The 25,915-nt window shown below is 45.3% G+C and overlaps 1 non-coding gene across 1 annotated transcript; it reads right to left on the reverse strand.

Moving 5' to 3' along the window:
* Positions 1-22,549: 22,549 nt before the first annotated feature.
* trnak-uuu (transfer RNA lysine (anticodon UUU)) lies at positions 22,550-22,622 on the reverse strand. Its single transcript has one exon. It is a non-coding gene; the product is annotated as a tRNA-Lys (tRNA).
* Between the last annotated feature and the right edge of the window lie 3,293 nt (positions 22,623-25,915).

The following is a 25,915-nucleotide window of genomic DNA, read 5'->3' on the forward strand; positions in this document are numbered from 1 at the left end:
CAGAACAATGAAAGACTCACTTGCAGCATCACAACCAAATATTACTCCGTAAACAATAAAACCAACAGAAAAAAAGTTCAGTCTACATATACACACACATACATGCATACATACATACATACACATAAAAACAAACAAACAATAGTTTAGTTTATTTAGTTCAGTTTAGTTTAGAGATACAGCGTGGAAACAGGCCCTACAGCCCTCTGAGTCCGCACCGACCAGCGGTCCCTGCACATTAACACAAGCCTACACACATTGGGGACAATTTGCACTTATACCAAGTAAGCAAACCTAAGCCAATTACAACCTACAACCCTGTACGTCTTTGGAGTGTGGGAGGATCACGGGGAGAACCTACAAACTCCGTACAGACAGCACCCGTGGTCGGAATGGAACCTGGGTCGCTGGCGCTGCAAGCGCTGAAAGGCAGCAACTCTACCGTTGTGCCACCGTGCCACCCGAATAGACCAAACTGGCAGAAGAAGCTGCTGCAATACGTACAATGGTGATGTTTAAAAGACATTTAGAACGCTTTAGAGCAATATGGGCCAAAGACGGGGAAATGGGACTAGCTTAGTTATAAAGCTTGGTGGGCATGGAAGAGTTGGGTCGAGAGTCCTGTTTCTGTGCTGTGCGACTTTATGACTCTATTTTCTTTTATTTTTACGTTCATATTTAACAGACCTGGAATTCCCGGAATCCGTCTCTGTCGCATTCTCTCTGCTAGCAAGAATTCCCAAGGGAAGGAAAGCAAAAACAAAACAAAGTAGACTTCAGATGCAGTAAAAATGTACACAACTCAGTGCAACAACCCATGCTGTTAGATAACCAGTCGGTCCTTGCCACGATCTTAAACCGTTCATGTTGCAGTGCTGGCTTTCACGGTGACGATAGGTGGTTTATAGCAAATCAACTCAGATAATAATTAGATTTTCCCTTTTAACTGCACAAGTGCAGATCGCAGAAGCCGCTGACAGGTTTGCTGCTTTATAATGGTGTGCACTGATGCTCCTGCCTTCAATCCAAGCCATTAATTTATCTATTTCATGCTTGAAATATCTCCGGAATCATTTCCACCATTTCAGCTCGTACCCGTCCCCTGGGAGATGAGTTAGCTAGACCTAGATAGTGAGGGAAATCTAATTGCTATGTAAATATTTGGTGTGCGTGAGAGGAACCAATGTCCAGGGTGATTCCGGCTCCTTGAAGCTACCGTGAAGATCAAAACTGCACCAGGATGTGTAGGCTGCAAGATGTGGGTGGAGGTGCTTCAATGGAAAATTTGGGAGCACCATTTTTCCCCATGAAGTAGGAATAGGAATAGGAATACTTTATTGTCACATGTGACTGGGCACAGTGAGATTCTTTGCTTGCATACTCAACGTATACAAATAGCAGCCACCTGACAAATTTACAAAGCTCGCCGGCTCCTCCTTTTGCCCCCCTCCTCCCCCCACACAGCTGTTCCCCCACGCTGGGTCCCCATTGTCCTTTGTTCCCCCCCCATTGTCCATTGTTCTCCCCCCACCTCCTTCACGGCGGTCCACCATTGTTCTCCCCCTCCCCCTTCATGGTGGTCCTCCACGCTTTCATCGACCGTCGACCGCGGGCCGACCCACGAAGCATCGCCGCCGCCGCCGCGAGGCCTCACCACCGCCGGGACCCCATTGTCGCGAGGCTTCACCGCTGCTGTCGCCGAGGCCTCACTGCTGTCCACACCCTGCTTCGTGCCTCGTGGTGCCTCCCAGGCCCCAACCGCGGGCTCCGTCGGTCACCGCCCAACCCGGGCTTCTACCCGCGAGACCCAGGCAGGGCCCTGACCTGGGCTTCTATGCAGTGATCCGGGAGGCATCGAGTACAAATCGATTTATTCTCCCCTCTCCTTCCCCCCCTCCCTGCCTCACAGTGCCAGTTACAGGTCCAATCCTGTCATTTGATGCTATCTGTGTGGAGTTTGCACGTTCCCCCTAATGATCACGTGGGTTTTCTCTAGGTGCTCCAGTTTACTCCCACATCCAAAAGACATGCAGACATGCAGGTTTGTAGGCTAATTGCTCCCTGTAATTTGCCCCTAGCATGTAGGGAATGGATGCGAAAGAACTCTATGGCGTAGAACTAGTATGAAAAGGTAACCGATGGTTGTTATCATTGTTACTTTTTCGCATATCTTTTATTCATTGTTCTTTATCTCTCCACATCACCGTCTATATCTCTCATTTCCCTTTATTCACAAAGTGCTGGAGTAACTCACCAGGTCAGGCAGCATCTCAGGAGAGAAGGAATGGGTGACGTTTCGGGTCGAGACCCTTCTTCAGTCTGAAGAAGGGTCTCGACCCGAAACGTCACCCATTCCTTCCCTCCTGAGATGCTGCCTGACCTGCCGAGTTACTCCAACATTTTGTGAATAAATCGATTTGTACCAGCATCTGCAGTTATTTTCTTATAAAAGCTCTCATTTCCCTTATCCCTAACCAGCCTGAAGAAGGATCACGACCCGAAACGCCCCGCTGAGTTACTCCAGCATTTTGTGTCTTCTGTCCAAACGTCTTTTAAATGCAGATGTTTAGTTTAGTTTAGTTTAGTTTAGTTTAGTTTAGTTTAGTTTAGTTTAGTATTGTTACATATATCATAGAAACATAGACATAGAAAATAGGTGCAGGAGGAGGCCATTTGGTCCTTTGAGCCAGCACCGCCATTCATTGTGATCATGGCTGATTGTCCACAATCAATAACCCGTGCCTGCCTTCTCACAATATCCCTTGATTCCACTAGCCCCTAGAGCTCTATCGAACCCTCTCTTAAATTCATCCAGTGATTTGGCTTCCACTGCCCTCTGTGGCAGAGAATTCCACAAATTCACAACTCTCTGGGTGAAAAAGTTCCTTCTCACCTCAGTTTTAAATGGCCTCCCTTTTATTCTAAGACTGTGAGCCCTTTTTCTGGGCTCCCCCAACATTGGGAACATTTTTCCTGCATCTAGCTTGTCCAGTCCTTTTATAATTTTATATGTTTCTATAAGATTAGGGGCACAGTATCGAAGTACAGTATACCCAGTATACCTTTGTCTGCGTGCTGTCCAGTTTAATAACAGACTATACATGACTATAATCAAGCCATCTACGGTGTGCAGGTACAGGATAAAGGGTAGAATATTTGGTGCACAGATATAACATTGAATAGGTTATAGGTGGATGCAGGTGATGCCTGTTTCCATGCTGTATCTCTAAACTAAACTACATTAACCTAAACTACGATAAACTGAACTACACTAAACTAAACTAAAATAAAATAAACTAAAGTGGAGAATCAAGAAACCAAGGACAGCTTTAAGATGAGAGGGAAAAGATTTAAAATGAACCTGAGGGGCAACCATTTTCACACAGAGGGTGACGGATATGTGGAATGAGGTGCCAGAGCAGATAGTTGGGGCCGGTAGTATAAAACACATTTAGACAGGTACATAGAGAGGATCAGTCTGAAAAAGCGTCTCGACCCGAAACGTCACCCATTCCTTCTCTCCTGAGATGCTGCCTGACCTGCTGAGTTACTCCAGCATTTTGTGAATAAATACCTTCGATTTGTACCAGCATCTGCAGTTATTTTCTTATACTATCTGGTACATAGAGAGGATACGTTTGGAGGTATATGGGCCAAATGCAGGCACGTGGGACCAGTGTAGATGGGGCATGTTGGTCAGCATGGGCAAAGTGGGCCGAAGGGGCTGTTTCCATGCTGTATGACCCAATAATTCTGAACGAAAGAAATGTTTTCAGGCACAATTGTTTGCGAGTGAGTCAGTTTCTCAAACTCTGGAACCTGAGTTCAGATTACGCTACCATCACTTACTCGGTATGATGTGTAGGAATAGTCGCCGTTGCTCTGTCAGTCAGGTATCTGTCATCATGGTCTGTGCTGATTTGGAGTAACTGGTGCTGCATCATTAACACAGACTCACATTCAAAGCAGAATATATCACATGCAGTCTGTGCCATCCCTGCGTGTTATTGTCAGAGGCATCGATGTGCTGGGATTTTTCATTATCAACTGGGTCAATATATTTCTAACCATGCAAACTGATGGGCTCCATGATATTTTATGTGACATTTTTAAATTCCTTCTCTGGCAATAAAGCTGATTACATTGGTCATTCATGCCGTTGCTTTTTTGTGGGCCCTGCTGTACCAGAACTGCCTGCTTCCAACCTTCAGTGGGGAAGACCTTATCACATGTCGGAATTTTTTGGGAAGCTCAAGATAAATTCTCCTCAAAAAATGCTGGAGTAACTCAGCAGAGTGCTGGAGTAACTCAGCAGGTCAGGCAGCACCTCTGGAGAAATGAATATTTCTGGAGGAATGAACTGAGCTGTCCTTGGTTTCTTGATTCTCCTCGTTAGTTTAGTTTATTTTATTTTAGTTTAGTATAGTGTAGTTTAGTTTATTGTAGTTTAGCTAAATGTAGTTTAGTTTGGAGATACAGCATGGAAACAGGCATCACCTGCATCAATAGCAGGCATTTCTGGGAATAATACAGAAGGTGCAGGATCAGTTCATTCCAAAGAGGAAGAAAGATTCTAAGGGGAGTAAGAGGCGACCGTGGCTGACAAGGGAAGTCAAGAACAGTGTAAAAATAATAGAATAGTATAACATAGCAAAGATGAGAGGAAAAGCCAGAGGATTGGGACTCTTTTAAAGAGCAACAGAAGATAACTAAAAAGGCAATACGGGGAGAAAAGATGAGGTACGAAGGTAAGCTAGCCACGAATATAAAGGAGGATAGTGAAAGCTTCTTCAGGTACGTGAAGAGGAAAAAAATAGTTAAGACAAATGTGGGTCCCTTGAAGGCAGAAGCAGGTGAATTTATTATGGGGAACAAGGAAATGGCAGACAGGTTGAACAGGTACTTTGGATCTGTCTTCACTAAGGAAGACAAAAACAATCTCCCAGATGTTCTAGTGGCCAGAGATCCTAGGGTGACGGAGGAACTGAAGAAAATTCACATTAGGCGGGAAATTGTGTTGGGTAGTCTGATGAGACTGAAGGTTGATAAATCCCCGGGGCCTGATGGTCTGCATCCCAGGGTACTTAAGGAGGTGGCTCTAGAAATTGTGGATGCATTGGTGATCGTTTTCCAAGGTTCTATAGATTCAGGATCAGTTCCTGTGGATTGGAGGGTAGCTAATGTTATCCCACTTTTTAAGAAAGGAGGGAGAGAGAAAACAGGAAATTATAGACCAGTTAGCCTGACATCAGTGGTGGGGAAGATGCTGGAGTCAATTATAAAAGAAGAAATTGAGGAACATTTGGATAGCAGTAACAGGATCGTTCCGAATCAGCACAGATTTACGAAGGGGAAATCATGCTTGACTAATCTTCTGGAAATTTTGAGGATGTAACTAGGAAAATAGACAAGGGAGAGCAAGTGGATATAGTGTATCTGGACTTTCAGAAAGCCTTCAATAAGGTCCCACATAGGAGATTAGTGGGCAAAATTAGAGCACATGTTATTGGGGATAGGGTACTGACATGGATAGAAAATTAGGTGGCAGACAGGAAACAAAGAGTAGGGATAAATGGGTTTATTTCAGAGTGGCAGGCAGTGTCTATTGGGGTACCGCAAGGCTCGGTGCTGGGACCGAAGCTATTTACAATATACATTAATGACTTAGATGAAGGGATTAAATTGGAGTTAGATAGAGCTTAGGGGCTAGTGGAATCAAGGGATATGGGGAGAAGGCAGGCACAGGTTACTGATTGTGGATAATCAGCCATGATCACAGTGAATGGCGGTGCTGGCTCGAAGGGCCGAATGGCCTACTCCTGCACCTATTGTCTATTGTCTATTGCCTATTGTCTATTGTCTATTTCTGGGTTTCGTATCAGGATACTTCTTCAGACTATGAGACCATGTTTTTTATTCATGTAATTTATCCATGTTCTCCAGGGATGCTGCCTGATCTGCTGAATTACTCCAGCACTCTGTGTCTTTTTTTGGTAAAACAGCATCTGCAGTTCCTTGTGTCCGCATAAATTCTCCTCACTCGGGGAATCGATCTAAATGATTTGCAATCTGAAGAAGAGTCTCGACCCAAAACGTCATTTATCACTGTTCTCCAGACACGCTGCCTGACCTGCTGAGTTACTCCAGCACTTTGTGTCCTGTTGTGCATTAACCAGCATCTGTAGTTCCTTGTTTCTACCATTTGCATTCCTGTTCTCTGCAGGGTGGATCACTGAACTCGATGTGACTGGGGAGGGTTTAAGAACATACAACAACTGGCCCTTCGGCCCGTAATGACCGTGCCGAACAAAATGCAAAGTTCACATACCCTTTTGTCTACTTATATCCTCTTGGTTTCCTTTTGCCACCCTTATCTTTGCCTTTTATTTCTGGCCTTTGTCCACCCATCCAGAAATGAAGTTACCTCCCCCCCCCACCCCCACCCCCACAGTTACTTGTATCCACCTATCACTTACTGGGCTTTATCCTGGCCCCACCTCTCTTCCATCCATCTCCTCCCTCTCCCCACCACAATCACTTGAAAGGTTCTGACCTGAAACGTCACCTATCCATGTTTTCCAGAGATGCTGCCTGATCTGGTGAGTTACTCCAGCACCTTGTGTTGCAGCAAGATTCCAGCATCAGCAGTTCCTTGTGTTACATGATGAAAAGTTAAATTAATCACTTCTGTCTGCACATGATTTATATCTCTCGATTCCATGCATCTAAAATCATTGAAGACAAATTGCGTAGAATGATGTTGAGGAAAGGAAGTGTAAAAAAATAACTAGATGCTGGTACAAATCGAAGGTATTTATTCACAAAATGCTGGAGTAACTCTACAGGTCAGGCAGCATCTCAGGGGAGAAGGAATGGGTTTCGGGTCGAGACCCTTCTTCAGACTGATGTCAGGGGGGCGGGACAAAGGGAGGATATAGGTGGAGACAGGTAGATAGAGGGAGAACTGGGAAGGGGGAGGGGAAGAGAGGGACAGAGGAACTATCTAAAGTTGGAGAAGTCAATGTTCATACCGCTGGGCTGCAAGCTGCCCAGGCGAAATATGAGGTGCTGTTCCGCCAATTTCCGGTTGGCCTCACTATGGCACTGGAGGAGGCCCATGACAGAAAGGTCAGACTGGGAGTGGGAGGGGAGTTGTTACCAGCAACATTGATGCAGCGGGTAAAGCTGCTGCCTCACAGTACCAGAGACCTGGGTTCAAAACTGACCACGTGCTGCATGTGTGGAGTTTGCATGTTCCCCATGTGACCGCATAGTTTTTCTCCAAGTGCTCCGGTATCCTACCACATTCTAAAGACGTACGGGTTTGCAGCTTAATTGGCCCTTTGTAAATTACCCCTGGTGTGTAGGGAGTGGATGCGATCGTGGGATAACATAGAACTAGTGTGAACGGGTGTTCAATGGTCGGCAAGGACTCGGTGGACCAAAGAGCCTGTTTCAATGCTGTATCTTTCAACTAATCAAAGCCAGTCATTTTGCCAGCTACCGGGCCTGAGGCTGCAGCCTGGGGCTTGAATTGGAATGCAAAGGTGACACAAAATAAATTGTGGGCTTGAATAAAGATGGCCAGTTATGGAATCTCCCTGCAAATGCAGGATCTATTCAACTAAAGAGCTGTAAAGTTTCCTTCATGAGACCCACATGAGCATAAGTGGATCGATGGGTGACCTGGTCCCTTACTAATCACTGACCTCCTGAGCTTGCAAACTCCAATGGTTCAATGGTGGTCTCTGAGCACCACCCTGCCTCTGCCCATGCCATACCGGATGCCTCTTGGTGTTGGTATCGATCCAAATGGGTTTGGGAGAGAGGCAGCACTATGGTGGGGAGCATAGAGTTAAGGTTACCAGGTCCAGCGCTCCAGGGGGGCAAGTTCAATGCATGCGTTCTCCTCCCACATCCAACACGCCTTCACAATGCATGTTGCTATTGGGGCTTTTATCTCTGAGGAAAACTCATACCTGTTCATCTGATGCATTGGAGTATTGCGTGCAGTTCTGGTCACCTCGTTACAGGAAGGATGTGGAGGTTTTGGAGAAGATGTCTACCAGAATGTTGTCTAGATTAGAGAGCACTACCGTAAGGAGAGGTTGGACAAACATTTTTTTTAAATACACAAATTGCTGGAGTAACTCAACGGGTCAGTCAGCATCGCAAGAGAACATGAAGAGGCAAGATGTTGGGTGGGGACTCAAATACAGACTGATTGTTGGGGGGGGGTGGGGGGGAGAGAGCTGGAAGAGAGGAGGGCAACGCAGAGTGTGGCAAGTCATAGGTAAACATAGGCGGGGGGGGGGTGATAGGCAGATGGATGGACAAAGGCAGATAAAATGTACAAGGTGTGAGACAAAAGGATTGAAGAGTTGTGAATTGTGAAGCCAGAGGAAAGGATGTAGGTGGAAGGGGAGAGGGAGGAGAGAAATAGTTGCGAGTCCAGGTGGGGCATAGGCAAGGGAGGGGGGCAGAAATCGGGGGTGGGTGGAGCATAAAGGGTAGAGGGAGGGAGGGTTTTTTAGAGGTTTGCCAAACAGTCACTGGAATTCTAGAGGTTGAGGGGAGACCTGATAGAAGTATATAAAATTATGAGAGGCATAGATAGGGTAGACAGTCAAAAACTTTTATCTCAAGGTGGAAATGTCAAAGACCAGAGGGCATAGAGTTAAGGTGAGACGGGCAAAGTTTAAAGCAGATGCACAGGGCAAGATGTTTACACAGAGAGCGGTGGGTGCCTGAAACACGCTGCCAGGGATGGTGGTGGCGCAGATGCAATAGTGGCATTTGAAGACTCTTAGTTAAGGCACGTGGATATGCAGGGAATGGAGGGATATGGATCACATACAGGCAGATGAGATGAGCTTATCTTTGCGTTACGTTCCACGTGAATATTGTGGGCTGGAGGGCCTTTTCCGTGTTCTATGCTGGAAAGGCACAAAGTGCTGGAGTAAGCTAGTGGGTTAGGCAGCATCTCTGGAGAACATGGATCGGTGACAATTCATGTCGGGGACCCTTCTTCACAATGATTCCATGACATTCTTCAGAAATCCACGCAACCAGAACAAGATCAAAAGCCAACGAGAAGCTGCACGTTAAACAATGTGTTAACACCCTTGATGCTCATTCTGGGCCCAAGCCTTGCCTTTGTGTCTAATAAATTTTCAATCCAAATACCACTCCAAAGACCTTGAAGAAAACATAGAGTAGCAGTTAATCTATTCAATACATTTCCTGGGCCAGATTAAAGAATGATAAGGTGACTTCAACATTTCATATATATGTTGCACTCCTCATGCAATAAAACAGTTCTCTGGAACATTGTCGTACAAAAACGGTCTCCAGGCTACACTAGGGGAGAATGAGATCATAGAGTCAGGCAGTCAGTGCAGCGCAGATGGACATTCCGCCCATCATGTCCTTACTAGCTCTCTACCTGAGCAATGCACTGGCTCTACTCCATCCCCTGCCACCCCTTCACCAGACCGTGCTTTTTATTTTCTCACTATACATTTATCTACTCTCCTGCAGAAGGCTTCAAAGGAAGCTGCCTGTGTACCATCTGTAGGATGTGCAGTCCAGATTCCAACAACGGTGCAAGCAACAATGACCTCCCATCCAGTGGTGTAGTCTCGAGTCGAAGCCTTGCCTTCCCACCAGAGCCAGTCGTGAACGATGGTAGACAATTGCACGAATAGTTGGCTACTCAGGGGGATGCCATGAAGGATCAGGTATTTGACATCTGGCTGAACATAGAGGGAACCAGGGGGTCCCGGACTCAGGGGGTATGGGGAGAAGGCAGGAACGGGGTACTGATTGAGAATGATCAGCCATGATCACATTGAATGGCGGTGCTGGCTCGAAGGGCCGAATGGCCTCCTCCTGCACCTATTGTCTATTGTCTATTGTCTATTGTCTATTGTCTAACCCCATCCTCAACAAAGGCATGACCAGAATGTCAGTGATTAAGACAAGGCTGAAACATTTGCACGTGCTTTCAGACAGAGGTGTTGAATATCCTACACATCTTGGCTTTCTCCTGAGATCCCCACTATCTCTTCACCCCTACTGATCTAAAAATAACTGAGACCACTGGATATTGGATAAGGCACAGTGGCACAGCAGTAGAGTTGCTGCCTTACAGCACCAGAGGCCCGGGTTCGATCCTGACCACAGGTGCCGTCAGTGCGGAGCTTGTATGTTCTCTCCATGACTGCATGGGTTTTCTCTGGTTTCCTCCCATAACCCAAAGATGTGCATGTTTGTAGGTTAAATGGCTTCTGTAAATTTCCCTTAGTGTATAAGATGCAAAACTGGGATAAAATAGAGCTAGTGTATGACAATAGACAATAGACAATAGACAATAGGTGCAGGAGTAGACCATTCAGCCCTTCGAGCCAGCACCGCCATTTAATGCGATCATGGCTGATTACTCTCAATCAGTACCCCGTTCCTGCCTTCTCCCCATACCCCCTCACTCCGCTATCCTTAAGAGCTCTATCCAGCTCTCTCTTGAAAGCATCCAACGAACTGGCCTCCACTGCCTTCTGAGGCAGAGAATTCCACACCTTCACCACTCTCTGACTGAAAAAGTTCTTCCTCATCTCCGTTCTAAATGGGTGATAGCTGGTCGGCAAGGGCTGGGTTGGCCAATCTATTTGTTTGCAATGGAGGCCAACAGACATTTGACCTTCCCTATTACATGCTGTAGTTGCGTGCAGCCTCACCTTCTCTGCTTGCTGTTCAGCGATGGCCAGAACCCCTGATCATGGTGTCAGCCAGTCTCTCTCCACTCAAAAAATATCATAGAATCATAGAAACAGAAACATAGAAAATAGGTGCAGGAAGAGGCCATTTGGCCCTCCGAGCCAGCACCGCCTTTCATTGTGATCACGACTGATCATCCACAATCAGTAAACTGTGCCTGCCTTTTCCCCATATCCCTTGTTTCCATAGCCCCTAGAGCTCTATCTAACTCTCTTTTCAATTCATCCAGTGAATTGGCCTCCACTGCCTTCCGTGGCAGAGAATTCCACAAAATTCACAACTCTCTGGGTGAAAAAGTCTCTTCTCACAGTATTAAATGGCCTCCCCTTTATTCTTTGACTGTGGCCCCTGGTTCTGAACTCTCCCAACATTGGGAACATTTTTCCTGCATCTAGCTTGTTCAGTCCTTTTATAATTTTATATGTCTCTATAAGATCCCCTCTCATCCTTCTAAACTCCAGTGAATACAAGCCCAGTCTTTCCAATCTTTCCTCATATGACAGTCCCTCCATCCCAGGGATTAACCTCGTGAACCTACACTGCACTGCCTCAATAACAAGGACATCCTTCCTCAAATTAGACCAAAACTGCACACAACACCCCAGATGTGGTCTCGCCAGGGCCCTATACAACTGCAGAAGGACCTCTTTGCTCCTGTACGCAAATCCTCTCGTTATGAAGGCCAACATGCCATTAGCTTTCATCACTGCCTGCTGCACCTGCACGCTTACTTTCAGTGACTGGTGTACAAGGACACCGAGGTTTCATTGCACATCCCCTTTACCTAACCTGACACCATTGAGATAACAATCTGCCTCCTTGTTTTTGCTGCCAAAGTGGATAACCTCACATTTATCTACATTATACTGCATCTGCCATCATCTGCCCACTCACTCAACCTGTCCAGGTCATCCTGCAACCTCCTAACATCCTCTTCGCAGTTCACGCTGCCACCCAGCTTTGAGTCATCTGCAAATTTGCTAGTGTTACTTCTAATTCCAATCGTCCAAATCATTAATATATATTGTAAATAGTCGTGGCCCCAGCACCGAGCCTTGCGGCACTCCACTCGCCACTGCCTGCCATTCTGAAAAGGACCCGTTTATTCCTACTCTTTGCTTCCTGTTTGCCAACCAATTCTCTATCCATGTCAATACCTTACCCCCAATACCATTTGCTCTAATTTTGCTCACCAGCCTCCCTTGTGGAACCTTATCAAAGGCTTTCTGAAAGTCTAGATACACTACATCCACTGGCTCTCCTTCATCCATTTTACATGTCATATCCTCAAAAAATTCCAGAAGATTAGTCAAGCAGGATTTCCCCTTCATAAATCCATGCTGACTTGGACCAATCCTTTTACTGCTATCCAAATGCGCCATTTTTACCTCTTTAATAGTTGACTCCAGCATCTTCCCCACCACCGATGTCAGGCTAACTGGTCCGTAATTCCCCGATTTCTCTCTTCCTCCTTTCTTGCAAAGTGGGATAATATTAGCTACCCTCCAATTCACAGGAACTGATCCTGAATCTATTAAACATTGGAAAATGATCACCAATGCATCTACGATTTCTAGAGCCACCTCCTTGAGTACTCTGGGATGCAGACCATCAGGCCCTGGGGATCTATCAGCCTTCAATCCCATCAGTCTACCCAATATTATTTCCTGCCTAATGCAAATTTCTTTCAGTTCCTCTGTCTCCCTAAATCCTCTGTCCTCTAGTATATCTGGGAGATTATTTGTGTCTTCCTTAGATCCGAAGTACCTGTTCACCTTTTCCGCCATTTCTTTGTTACCCATAATAATTTCACCCGTTTCTGCCTTCAAGGGACCCACGTTAATCTTTTTCTCTGAACATACCTAAAGAAGCTTTTACTGTCCTTCCTTATATTCTTGGCCAGCTTCGCTTCGTACCTCATCTTTTCAGCCCGTATTGCCCTTTTTGCTACCTTCTGTTGTCCTTTGAACGTTGCCCAATTCTCTGGCTTCCCGCTGCTCTTTGCTATGTTATACATCTTTTTTTTTTTAGGTTTCCTGTATAACCTTCACTCAAACGTTATTCCCTTTATCCTGTATCAGTACACTGTGGGCAGGTCAATCGTAATCAGGTATAGTCTTTCCACTGGCTGGTTAGCAGCTCGGGACACGTGGCAATAAATTAAACTCAAACTCAAGTTCCTACTCTCCCTTTGCCTCTGGAGTTTCTGCTGTTATCATTTTTCACAGCATGTACCCGTGGAGACAGTTTCAAAATATTTTTCCAAGGTCAAGGCCATTTCCGCATCTCTCATTATTAATTCATCAGTGCCCCTGAGGAACAAAAGTTTACATTAGTAACTCATTTCTTTTCCAAACACTTTGACAACCTCTTCTATGTGTTTTACATTTCTTGCTTGTTTATTCTCTTCTTTGATTTTATCTCTCTTTATTTTCTTTATTAGTCATCTTTTATTGGTTTTTCATATTTACCCAATCCTCCGGTAAATCACTAATCTTTATAAAATAGCGTGACTCTTCTTTCTTAGTGAGTCACAAATGATTCATCCTTCTCTCAAAATTTGTATTTTTTGGATGAAATTCATTTTGTCAAGATAATTCTTTCCATAACTGGCTACAGCTGCTGGTCTATGGTTTTATCTTTGAATCAACAATCTCAGTCAACATTTATCAAACTCCATCCCATTGAACAGCCTTCATTTCAGACACGAGTACTTCACTCTTAAACCTAATGTGAAATGTTATCACTCTTCCCCATGGGTTCATTTACGATGACATCATTGATTAATCATATCTCATGCATCGCCAAAAGTGTGTCTATCCTTTCTTCTGTTTTTGTTATTTTAAATACGTGTTAAAGAGTATGTTTTAGTGTTCCTTGGTTTGTTTTATGTGGGGTTGGGGGGAGTCGCTGGGGGAAACGTTTTTTCAATCTCTTACCTCGACGGAGATGCGATTTTTTTCCGTATTGTTTCTCCGTCCCCACTGCGGCCTTTTCTAGAGACCGACCCGGCGCTTCAACCGCGGGTGCGGCGCGTACTTACCATCGTGGAGCTTGCGATCCCTTTGTCGAGGATCGATTGTGGAGAACATCGTGGAGCCCGCGGTCCCTGGTTAGAGACCGATTCGGAAGCTCCAAGCGGCGGAGAGTTTCAACCGAGCTGATGCAGGAATTTCGATCACCCGGACGCGAGGGCTTCGGATCGCAAACTGTAGGAGCTTTGATCGTCCTGGCTGCAGATGGCTCGACAGCCCCGATCGTCGGAGAATAAAGAGGGCGAAGATTGGACTTTATTACTTTCCATCACAGTGAGGAATGTGGGGAGCCACAGTGGTGGATGTTTTATGTTAACTTTTATTTTATGTGGCTGTGTGTCTTGTTGCTTTTCACTTAGTATGGCTGTGTGGTGACTCAAATTTCACTACCTTGATTGGTACATGTGACAAGAAACTAACCTTGAAACCTTGACACATGAAATATAATATTATCAATTATGTATGGAAGAAGGCCATTTGGCCCATCATGTGTGTCAGCTTCCAGAGGATTCCCATCTGTCCCAATTCCCCACTTAATTCTCCATAAACCATTCTTTCTCATATGCCTATCATATCTCTCCGCCCCCCACCCCCTACGCCTATTCGCCCCCTCTCATCCAATTCTTCTGCAATCCGCCTGTATTTGGGGTCATTCACTGTGGCCACTTGATCTCCCAGCATGCCTTTGAGATGTGGGGTGGGCTGTAACCCTGAACACTTTGAAGAAAGCCATGAGTTCACAAGGAGAACACTCAAACTGCACACCGAGATCATCAATAGTCATATTTGAACCCAGGCTGCTGAAACTGTGTGATATTTCCAAACGAAGGTGCGCAACAAATAACAAAGATAGGCACAAAGTGCTGGAGAAACAGCGGCGTCATCTCTGGAGAAAAGGACATTCCGGGTCGGAACCCTTCACCCTGAAAGTAGAGGGCGGGGTGAACGGGAGGTTGGAAAAGGCCAGAACAAAACCGGGCCGGCAACAGATGACCAAGGAAAGGTAGAGCCCATAATGGCCCATTGTTGCCTGGGGGTGAGAACAAAGGGATACAGGGATGCTAACAGTGGAAACGGGAGGACAACTAGGGTGGGGGAGGGAGGGAGAGAGGTGGGGAGAGAGAGGGAATGCAGGGGAACTTGAAATTCATACCACAAGGTTGTAAAATGCCCAAGTGAACAAGGAGGTGCAGTTCCTCTAATTTGCATGTGGCCTCATAAATAACAAGGTCTTTGCTTAATGATTAGTTAATTGAAAGACTTTCTTAGAAGTTCATATTCACGATCTTTCCTCATCACTCTTCAAACGTTCCCCTATGGAGTGATGGACCTTATGATTAAATGGTGAAATTAGTTTTAGTTTTTAGTTTTTGTTTTAGAGATACAGTGGCAACAGGCCCTTCGGCCCACCGTGTCCATGCCGACGAGCAACCTCCCATACACTAGTTCTGTACTATTTACTGAAGCCAACTAACCTACAAACCTACAAACCTGCACGTCTTTGTAATGTGAAAGGAAAAGGGGGTGGAGGGAGGGGGGGTAGTGGAGGGGGGCGGGAGGAGGGGAGAGGAGGAGGGAGGGGGTAGGAGGGAGTGAGGGGAAGGGGGAGGGGGGAGGGGGGAGGGGGAGGGGAGAGGGGGGAGGGGGAGGGGAGAGGGGGGAGGGGAGAGGGGGGAGGGGAGAGGGGGGCGGGGGGAGGGGGAGGGGAGAGGGGAGGGGATGGGGTGGTGGAGAGGGTGCTGCACCAATGCAGGAGAGGTTTGGGCCCAACAGGTCCACTTGGTCTAGTAATTACTATTTTTATAGACAATAGACAATAGACAATAGGTGCAGGAGTAGGCCATTCAGCCCTTCGAGCCAGCACCGCCATTCAATGCGATCATGGCTAATCACTCTCAATCAGTACCCCGTTCCTGCCTTCTCCACATACCCCCTCACTCCGCTATCCTTAAGAGCTCTATCCAGCTCTCTCTTGAAAGCATCCAACAAACTGACCTCCACTGCCTTCTGAGGCAGAGAATTCCACACCTTCACTACTCTCTGACTGAAAAAGTTCTTCCTCATCTCCATTCTAAATGGCCTACCTCTTATTCTTAAACTGTGGCCCCTTGTTCTGGACTCCCCCAACATTGGGAACATGTTTCCTGCCTCTAATGTGTCCAATCCCCTAATTATCTTATATGTTTCAATAAGATCCCCCCTCATCCTTCTAAATTCCAGTGTATACAAGCCCAATCGCTCCAGCCTTTCAACATACGACAGTCCCGCCATTCCGGGAATTAACCTAGTGAACCTACGCTGCACGCCCTCCATAGCAAGAATATCCTTCCTCAAATTTGGAGACCAAAACTGCACACAGTACTCCAGGTGCGGTCTCACCAGGGCCCGGTACAACTGTAGAAGGACCTCTTTGCTCCTATACTCAACTCCTCTTGTTACGAAGGCCAACATTCCATTGGCTTTCTTCACTGCCTGCTGCACCTGCATGCTTCCTTTCATTGACTGATGCACTAGGACATCCAAATCTCGTTGAACTCCCCCTCCTCCTAACTTGACACCATTCAGATAATAATCTGCCTTTCTATTCTTACTTCCAAAGTGAATAACCTCACACTTATCTACATTAAACTGCATCTGCCATGTATCCGCCCACTCACACAACCTGTCCAAGTCACCCTGCAGCCTTATTGCATCTTCCTCACAATTCACACTACCCCCCAGCTTAGTATCATCTGCAAATTTGCTAATGGTACTTTTAATCCCTTCGTCTAAGTCATTAATGTATATCGTAAATAGCTGGGGTCCCAGCACCGAACCTTGCGGTACCCCACTGGTCACTGCCTGCCATTCCGAAAGGGCCCCATTTATCCCCACTCTTTGCTTTCTGTCTGTCAACCAATTTTCTATCCATGTCAGTACCCTACCCCCAATACCATGTGCCCTAATTTTGCCCACTAATCTCCTATGTGGGACCTTGTCGAAGGCTTCCTGAAAGTCGAGGTACACCACATCCACTGACTCTCACCTGTCAATTTTCCTAGTTACATCCTCAAAAAATTTCAGTAGATTTGTCAAGCATGATTTCCCCTTCGTAAATCCATGCTGACTCTGAATGTTCCCGTTACTGCTATCCAAATGCTCAGCAATTTCGTCTTTTATAATTGACTCCAGCATCTTCCCCACCACTGATGTCAGACTAACTGGTCTATAATTACCCATTTTCTCTCTCCCTGCTTTCTTAAAAAGTGGGATAACATTTGCTATCCTCCAATCCACAGGAACTGATCCTGAATCTATAGAACATTGAAAAATGATCTCCAATGCTTCCACTATTTCTAGAGCCACCTCCTTAAGTACCCTGGGATGCAGACCATCAGGCCCTGGGGATTTATCAGCCTTCAGTCCCTTCAGTCTACCCAAAACCATTTCCTGCCTAATGTGGATTTCCTTCAGTTCCTCCATCACCCTAGGTTCTCCGGCCCCTAGAACATTTGGGAGATTGTGTGTATCTTCCTCAGTGAAGACAGATCCAAAGTAACGGTTTAAGCTTTCCTGCCAATTACTTTTAACCTGTGCCCTCTGGTTGGCAGCTTATCTGGTTAGCTGCCAATTTGCCCTGTAACTGTCAAGCAGTTATCTGATTAACCATGAATCACTTCTTATTTCACTGAAACCCTTCATGATTTTGGATCCATCTTGCATCTCCATTGAAGCACACTGGCTACATGTTCTCCATTCTCTGCATTCTGGAATCATTCTAATTCTCTGTTCCATTTCCAAGGCCAAAACATCCTTGAAAAAAGTGCAATGTACCAAACCAACCAAGGGCGGTACATCCTGGTAACATCTTGGTAACAAAGGTAACATCCTGGTGAATCTCTTAGTTTAGTTTAGTTTAGAGATACAGCATGGAACAGGCCCTTTGGCCCACCGAGTCCACACTGACCAACGATCACCCACACATTAGGGACACCCTCCAAAGACGCCGTATAATAACCAGGCTTACTGCAGTCTGCAACTGCATGCATGAGGGACTGCACGTTTATAGCCCAACAGCGGCGGTTGGTGCAGTATCAACAAGACAAGACAATTTTACAGAAGCCAATTAACTGACAAACCTGCACATTTTTTGGAATATGGGAGAAAACTGGAGCATCCAGGGAAACCCATGCGGTCACAGGGAGAACATACAAACTCCGTATAGACAGCACCCGCTGTCAGGATTGAACCCGGGTCTCTGGCGCTGTAAGGCAGCAACTCTGCCTCTGTGCCACCGGGCTGCCCCGCAACCTTTCCAATCTTGACATCCTACCGATGGCTGGGTGACTCGCACAGTACACGGTACTCCAAGTGTGGTCTCACCAATGACTTGAGCACCGCAACATCATGTCCAAACTTTTGTACTGAATACCCTTCCCAATGAAGGCAAGCTTGCCAAATGCCTTTTTCACCTTCTTGTTTCAGTTTGATTCACAGATTATCAAGTATATGTTTAATTTATGACTTGTTTATCTCTGATTCGAATATCGAACATAGAAACTGTTCAGAAAGGTTTATCAAACTAATGGGCTGGAATGGGCTGGTTGTCTAATGAGAAAAGGGTGTGACTGTATGTGCTGGAGATAGACACAAAGTGTTGGAGTAACTCAGCAGGTCAGCAACATCTCTGGAGAACACGGATGGGGAACGTTTCGGTTCAAAACTTCTTTAGAATCCTGAAGAAGGGTCTGGAGAAGGATCCCGACTCAAAATGTCACCCGTGCTTTTTCTCCAGAGATGCCTCTTGACCTGTTGAGTTACTCCAGCACTTTGAGTCTATCTTTGGTATAAACCAGCACCTGCAGTTCCTTTCTACACTGTATGTGCTGGAGTTTGGAGGAGTGAAGGGGATATAATCTTGAAGGTTCTTGTCATGGTAGATGTGGAGATGAGATTCTAGAATTAAGGATCACCATTCAAAGTAAAAGGGATCACTCATTTAAGTTAGAGATGCGGTGATTTATTTTTTTCTCAGAGATCTTTGAGTCTTCTTCAAAGAATGGTGGAATCTGAGTCTTTAAAAAGTTTCAAGGCACTGGTTGGTAAACGTTTGATAAGTAATGGAGTTCAAGGTTGCCATGGGTGGATGGGAAGATGGAGTTTGGGTTACAGATCTGCTCTGATATTAAATACTAGATCATGGTCAAGATATTGGGTGGTCTACTTCTGCTCCTAATACGTACGTTCATATAATACTGACATTTTCCAAGCAGCACAGTGGCGCAGTGGTAGAGTTGCTGCCTTACAGCGCCAGAGACCCGAGTACGATCCTGTCTATGGCTGCTGTCTGTACGGAGTTTGTACGTTCTGCGTGGTTTTTCCCTGGGCGCTCCGGTTTCCTCCCACGCTCCGAAAACATACAGGTTTGTAGGTTAATTGGCTTCAGTAAATTATAAATTATCCCTAGTGTGTAGGAAAGTGCTAGTGTACAGGATGATCACTGGTGTGTGCGGACCCGGTGGGTCGAAGGGCCTGTTTCAACACAGTATCTCTAAAGTTGAAACTAAAGACGGTTGAGCAAGGAAAATATTCCAGGACTTCAGGGGGGTTTACAGGTCGGTAGAATGAATGGAAAGAGCATAGAAGCGTGTGAGATGTTATATTTTCTTTGAATGGAGAGACAGAGGAAGAAAAATGGCCGAATTATAACAACTGAACAAGGGCAGAGGGATCTGGTGTGTTACTCCACAATTCTTTGAAGCTTGCAGCACAGGCTGAGAAGGATAGATTACTGAAATTCTCTGAGCATGTGAGTTTCCTTAGGGTGCTCCGGTTTCCTCCCACATCCCAAAGACGTACAGGCTTGTAGGTTAATTATCATCTGTAAAATGTCCCTTGAGTGTAGGATAGAACAAGTGCATGGGTGATCATTGATCGGCATGGAATTGGTGGGTCAAATGGCCTGTTTCCAAGATGTAAATTAAACTAAACTGGACAGGTTTACAGAATGGTTAATAAATTAAGTGCAATGTCTGCCTCTATAAGTAGAGGCAGAGTACAAAAAGTAAGAAATCATTGTTAAGCCAATATAAGACATTGTAAACTCCAGCTGGAGTTTATTGCCCAATTGTAGACACTGAACACGGAAGGATGTCAGGAGAAAAAGGATGGGTGACGTTTCTGGTCGGGGCACTTCTTCATACAAAGTATAGGGGTGGGAACTGGGACCAAGAAAAGGCCCTTTTTCTCCAGAGATGCTGTCTGGCCCGCTGAGTTACTCCAGCACTCTGTGTCTAGCTTAGGAAGAATGGCAATGCCTTGTTCAGGGTTCAGAGTAGATTGATCCCAAGAATGAAAGGCTTCATCTCTGTGGATCAACTCCTTAGAAAATCTTAAAAGCTGATACGATGGTTAGATATGAAGGGTTTAACAGGGTAGGCAATATTTTCAATGGTTGGATGGACAATAATCAGGGAGCACAGAATGAAGGTGTTGGATGCAAACAAATCCAGAGCTAATTTGACAAAACGTATTCTTCTGCATAAAGCGGTAGGAATGAGAATACGGACACAGAAAGCTGGAGTAACTCAGTGGGTCAGACAGCATCTCCGGAGAAAAGGAATAGGTGATGTTTCAGGTCGAGACCAGACCCTTCTTCAGATTGAGAAAACATGGCCTGATAGGCCAGTGAAATATGTTTGTAAAGAGATTTCAAAAGAGAATCAAAATTAATAGCATCTGGGGAGGAAATCTGGCTTTGATGGGCTGACGAGCCTAATTCTGCTCCTATGTTTTATGATCTTATGGTCTGAAGCAACCACACAACATGGGAAGGGCAATAAACACTGGGCTGATCAGCAAAACTGAGATCCAAAAATGAATTAAAAAAGGTTAGCAATATCATGTGAAATAGCAAATGTGTGGCACTAACAAGATTGGTCTTTGAGGAAGCCAAGAGAAAATCGATTTGGGTTGAATAATCTCCCGTGATGTTCTGCTCCATGAATCCGTGATTATCCATTGTGACCTAAAGGTGATTTGGCTGTATTGATCTTGGGGTGGGCAGGGCACAGATTCTCCACAGTGATGCCACAGGGTTCAATGAGGGTTAAATTCTCAAGAACAATTTGCACAAATGTAATTTTGTTTATTGAGCTTGGAAGAATAAGCTGTGATCTAATCAAGGTGCTTAATATGATAGGTTAATTTGATTGAGAAGGTGCCAAGAAATTGCTTCCTTTGTAGGCTGAGATCAGAACAAAAGGACAAAACAACAATATCAGAGTGGGAAAAGTAAGAAGCAAAATTGGGAAAACCAATCACTCAAAGTGTTGTAGCTGCTTGTTATCAGTAGAAACTTTCCAAGATAGTCACTATTATTTTCAAAGTTTTCAAGGTATCTCAGGAATATGGGAATATTAATTTCAGATGCATATTAAGTTTAAGTGTGCGGTCAGAAGGAACTGCAGATGCTGGTTTACAAAAAGGGACACAAGGTTCTGGCATGGGTCAGGTAGCATCTCTGGAGAACATGGATAGGTGACATTTCGGGTCATGTTCTTTCAGTCTGCAGAAAGAGCCAAACTAAAAAACTCACCTATCCATGTACTCCAGAGATTCTGCCTGCTCTGTTGAGTTACTCCAGCACTGTGACCTATTTACAGCATTTGGTCTGTTGTGTACTATAATGTGGTACTCTGCAGGACAGTCAGCGTCAATGGAGAGGTGAACTGCAACGATGGTTTATTTTAGGTTCAGGGTTATTATTATTATCACGTGTACCAGAGTACAGTGAAAATGGTTTGCTTGCGTGCAATGCAATGCAATATGATTCACGACCCCGATCAAGAACAAGATATAAATACAAGAAACTGCAGATGCTGGTTTACAAAAAAAGATTTAAAAGTGCTTGAGTAACTCTGCGGTTCAGGCAGCATCTCTGTTGTTCATAGAAGGTAATGTTTCGGGTCGGGACTCTTCTTCAAGCAGATTGTACGTAGGGGGAGGGGGGGAGGAAATAAAGCTGGAAGGGCAGGTCAAAGCCTGGCGGGTAATAGGTGAACACAGGTAGTGGTGGTTTGTACAACTACATGCCGATTAAAACCCCCCTCCTCCTGTATTCACCTATTACCTGCCACACTTTGTTCTACCCCTTCTCTCTTCCAGCTTTCTTCTGCCCCCTCTACCCATCCCCCACCGAAACGTCACCTATCCATGTTCTCCAGAGATGCTGCCTGACCCATTGAGTTGCTCCACCACTTTGTGTCGACTTATAGATTTAGGTTTATCATTTTCACATTTATCAAGGTACAGTGATCAGCTTGGCTTTAGTTTGTATTTAGCTTAGTTTAGTTTAGTTTAGTTTAGTTTAGTTTAGTTTAGTTGGAAACAGGGCCTTCAGCTCACCAAATCTGTACTGACCAACAATCACACCGTACACTAGTTATATCCTGCACACTAGGGACAATTTACAGAAGCCAATTAACTGACAAACCTGCATATCTTTGGAGTGTGGAAAGAGACAGGTGCACCCGGAGAAATCCCACTTAATCACCGGGAGAATGTACAAACTCCGTACAGACAGCACCTGGAGTCAGGATTGAACCATTGTCTCTTTCGCTGTAAGACAGCAACTCCACCACTGCACCACTGCGCATGTTATGAAATCAAACCAGGTATATTATAAATGCATGTAATCAAGAACAATATCTGCTATGAGAATGAATAAAATGCGGGATTAAATCTTCAGTTAAAATCAGCACCTGAACAGGGACTTAAACCCTGGGCCCTCAGATTAAAAGTCTGATGCTCTACCAACTGAGCTACCCAGGCTCATCTGTGATTATCCATGACATAAGTTAGTAGCAGAGTATGCCTTGATGGGTTTGCTGCCTCCTTTTGTGCTCGTGTCAATGCTGTGGGGCAAATCTTTCTTTGAGATGACTGAAAACCACGAGCAGATTGTCAGTGAATGTCACTAATTGCTTCATCCTTCCAGCACCTGGTGTTCTAAAGGGAATCACGCCCACTGTGCAAAGTGTCCTGTGGCTCCAGTGTGTTTAGAACTGAGGCCTAGGCAGCTGTACTTTACGAGGTGTGGGGAGAAAATGAACAGCAGTCACCGGGAACAATATCACGAGGTGTGTTACCCAAACTGTGAGTCGTCACTTACATTTCAGATTTAAGAGGTTTGAGCATGTCATCTCGGCTGTGTCATAGAGTCACAGCAGTCATTGAATCATAGAGTCATACAGCGTGGAAACAGGCCCTTCATCCCAACTTGCCCATGCCGGCCAACATACCCCAACTACACTAGTCCCACCTGCCTGTGTTGACCCATAATCCCTCTAAACCTATCCTATCCATGTACCTGTTCAATGTCCCTTAAACGTTGTGAACCTGCCTCAACTACCTCCTCTGGCAGCTCGTTCCATATGCCCATCTTTGTGTAAAACGGTTGCCCCTCGGGTTCCTATTACATCTTTCCCCCCACACCTTAAATCTATGTCCTCTGGTTCTCGATTTCTCTACTCTGTGCACCTACCCCATCTATTCCCCTCATGATCTTATCTGGGGTGGAGATTATTACACCATTAAGAATACCTTGTTTTGGAAGGATCACTCCCACAAAAAAATCCCATGATATCAACTGAAATGAAGATGCAACAGATTTAGAGTAATTGATCTCTAACACAGAAACAGACCATTTGGCCCAACTCATCCATGCTGACCAAGTCATCTAACTGTGATTGTTTTACTTTAGACTTTAGACTTTAAAGACATTGCGTGGGAACAGACCCTTTGGTCGATCAAGTCCACGCCGACCAGCAATCACCCCATGCACTAGCACCAACATACACTCTAGCGACAACTTATAATTTTACAAAAGCTAATTAAACTACAAACCTGTACGTCTTTGGAATGTGGGAGGGAAGTGGAGGACCTGGAGAAAACCTATGTGGTCACAGGGAGAACATGGAAACTCCGTGTAGACTGCACCTGTAGTCAGAATCAATCCTGGGTCTCTGGTGCTGTAAGGCAGCAATGCTGCCACTTCGCTACTGTGCCGCCCCAAGACCTGACCACTCTCACAAAAAGTCCTCTGGCATCAAATGAAATGGAATCCATGAAACAGATATGGAATCATAGAGATAGAGAACACAGAAACAAGCCCTTTGGCCCAACTCATTCATGCTGACCAAGTTGTCTAATTGAGATAGTCCTACTTGCTTGCACCTACCACATATCTCTCTATCCCTGCCCCTAAACCTTTCCTATTAATATACATCCCTCCTACCCAGCCATCCATCAGTGTATTGGTTGCCACTTCCAACGCCTGCTCCAGACACAAAGCAGACCTGCCCTAAAACTGGCCTCAGAGTGGGGTACCATTTGGCACACTCTGTTATCTTCGGATATGCAAATCCTGGGCACTGGCATTGAGATCCCTCATCGTAGTCATACTCCACAGAAACAGGCCTTTCAGTCTAACTTGCCCTTTGCAACCAAGTTGCCCGATCTACATGAGTCCCACCAGCCCGCATTTGGCCACTATCCCTCTAATCCTTTCCTATCCATATACCTGTCCACATGTCTTTTAAATGTTGTTATTGTTCTTGCATCAACGGCCTCCTCTTGCAGCTCGTTCCATATACCCACCACCTTTTGTGTGAAAAAGTTGCTCCAATTAATTGTTTCCCCCTTCACCTTAAACCTTTGTCCTCTGGTTCTTGATTCCCCTACACTTGGCAAAAGAAAATTGCAGCAGATCAAGGCAAACAACATTGTCTGCCCTTTTCCATTCACAGGTGCTGTTTGACTAGCTGAGTGCCTCCAGTACTTTGTGCTTTGGCTTGGCTAAAAGGTTTTTGTGAACTAATTGTAAAACAAAATACCAATGTGAATTTGCTATGTGTAACCTCCTGGTCATTTCTCCCTACTACAGTAACCACATGGACATGCTCAAAAAGTGTAGAAAAAGCACCCTCTTTGATCTTGGGAACCTTGGGCCATTGGCCAACAAAGTCAAGGGTGATCTTGAGAAAATTGAAATAACAAGGAACTGCAGATCCTGGTTATATCAACAATAGTCACAAAATGCTGGAGTAACTCAGCAGACTGAAGGAGGGTCCCGACCCGAAACGTCACCTATCCATATTCTCCAGAGATGCTGCCTGGCCCGTTGAGTTACTCCAGCACTTTGTGTCTATCTTTGGGAACTCTGAGGCCGTGCATCAAGAGATCACAGAGGCCCTGTGAAAGAAGCTGAAGGAACCTTAGAACCCACAAAATCTGCTTGGGAGTAAGTCAACCTCAGACCCAAGGCTTGGCTCAGTGGAAGAAAAAAACATTGGAACACACAAAGAACTGCAGGCAATAGAGTCACAAGGAAAACACCATTGTACTGAAGGGCAGTGCACTGGTAGTGCACTGGTAGAGCTGCTGTCTCACAGAGCAGGAGACACAGGTTTGAGTCGGACCTCGGGCGCTCTCTGTGTGGAATTTTGCATCATCTCCCTGTGACCTCGTGATTTCTTCCGGATGCTCCAGCTTCCTCTCACATTCCAAAGACGTGTGGGTTTGTAGGTTAACTGGCCTCTGTAAATTGCCCCTAGTGTGTAGGGAGTGGATGAGAAAGTGGGAATAACCTAAAACTAGTGTGAACGGGTGATTGATGGTCGGCATGGACTCGGTGGGCTGAAGAGCCTTGTTTCCTTGCTGTTTCACTAAACTAAACTAAACTAAACTAAACTAAACTAAACTAAACTAAACTAAACTAAACTAAACTAAACTAAACTAAACTAAACTAAACTAAACTAAACTAAACTAAACTAAACTAAACTAAACTAAACTAAATAGGTTACGCAGCATATGTGGAGGAAATGGACAGACAATGCTTCAGTTTTCCAGACTGCAAAATATATCTTTGGTTGTAAAGTGCTTCTTCTTTCGTGTCCCTCATCTATGTTTGAAATATTACATCACTGTCATCGTTCGTCCTGAAAAGGGCACAAGCTTCCGGCCACAATCAGTGGGATCCATCACTTGTACAGTAGACGATGGTGGTAGTAGAATTAGCTCAGGACACTTCCAGTTTCCAGCCCCGCGATGTGGATGCTTCTGCT

This window comes from Rhinoraja longicauda, chromosome 15 (assembly GCF_053455715.1).
Source record: "Rhinoraja longicauda isolate Sanriku21f chromosome 15, sRhiLon1.1, whole genome shotgun sequence".
NCBI classification, from domain to species: Eukaryota; Metazoa; Chordata; class Chondrichthyes; order Rajiformes; family Arhynchobatidae; genus Rhinoraja; species Rhinoraja longicauda.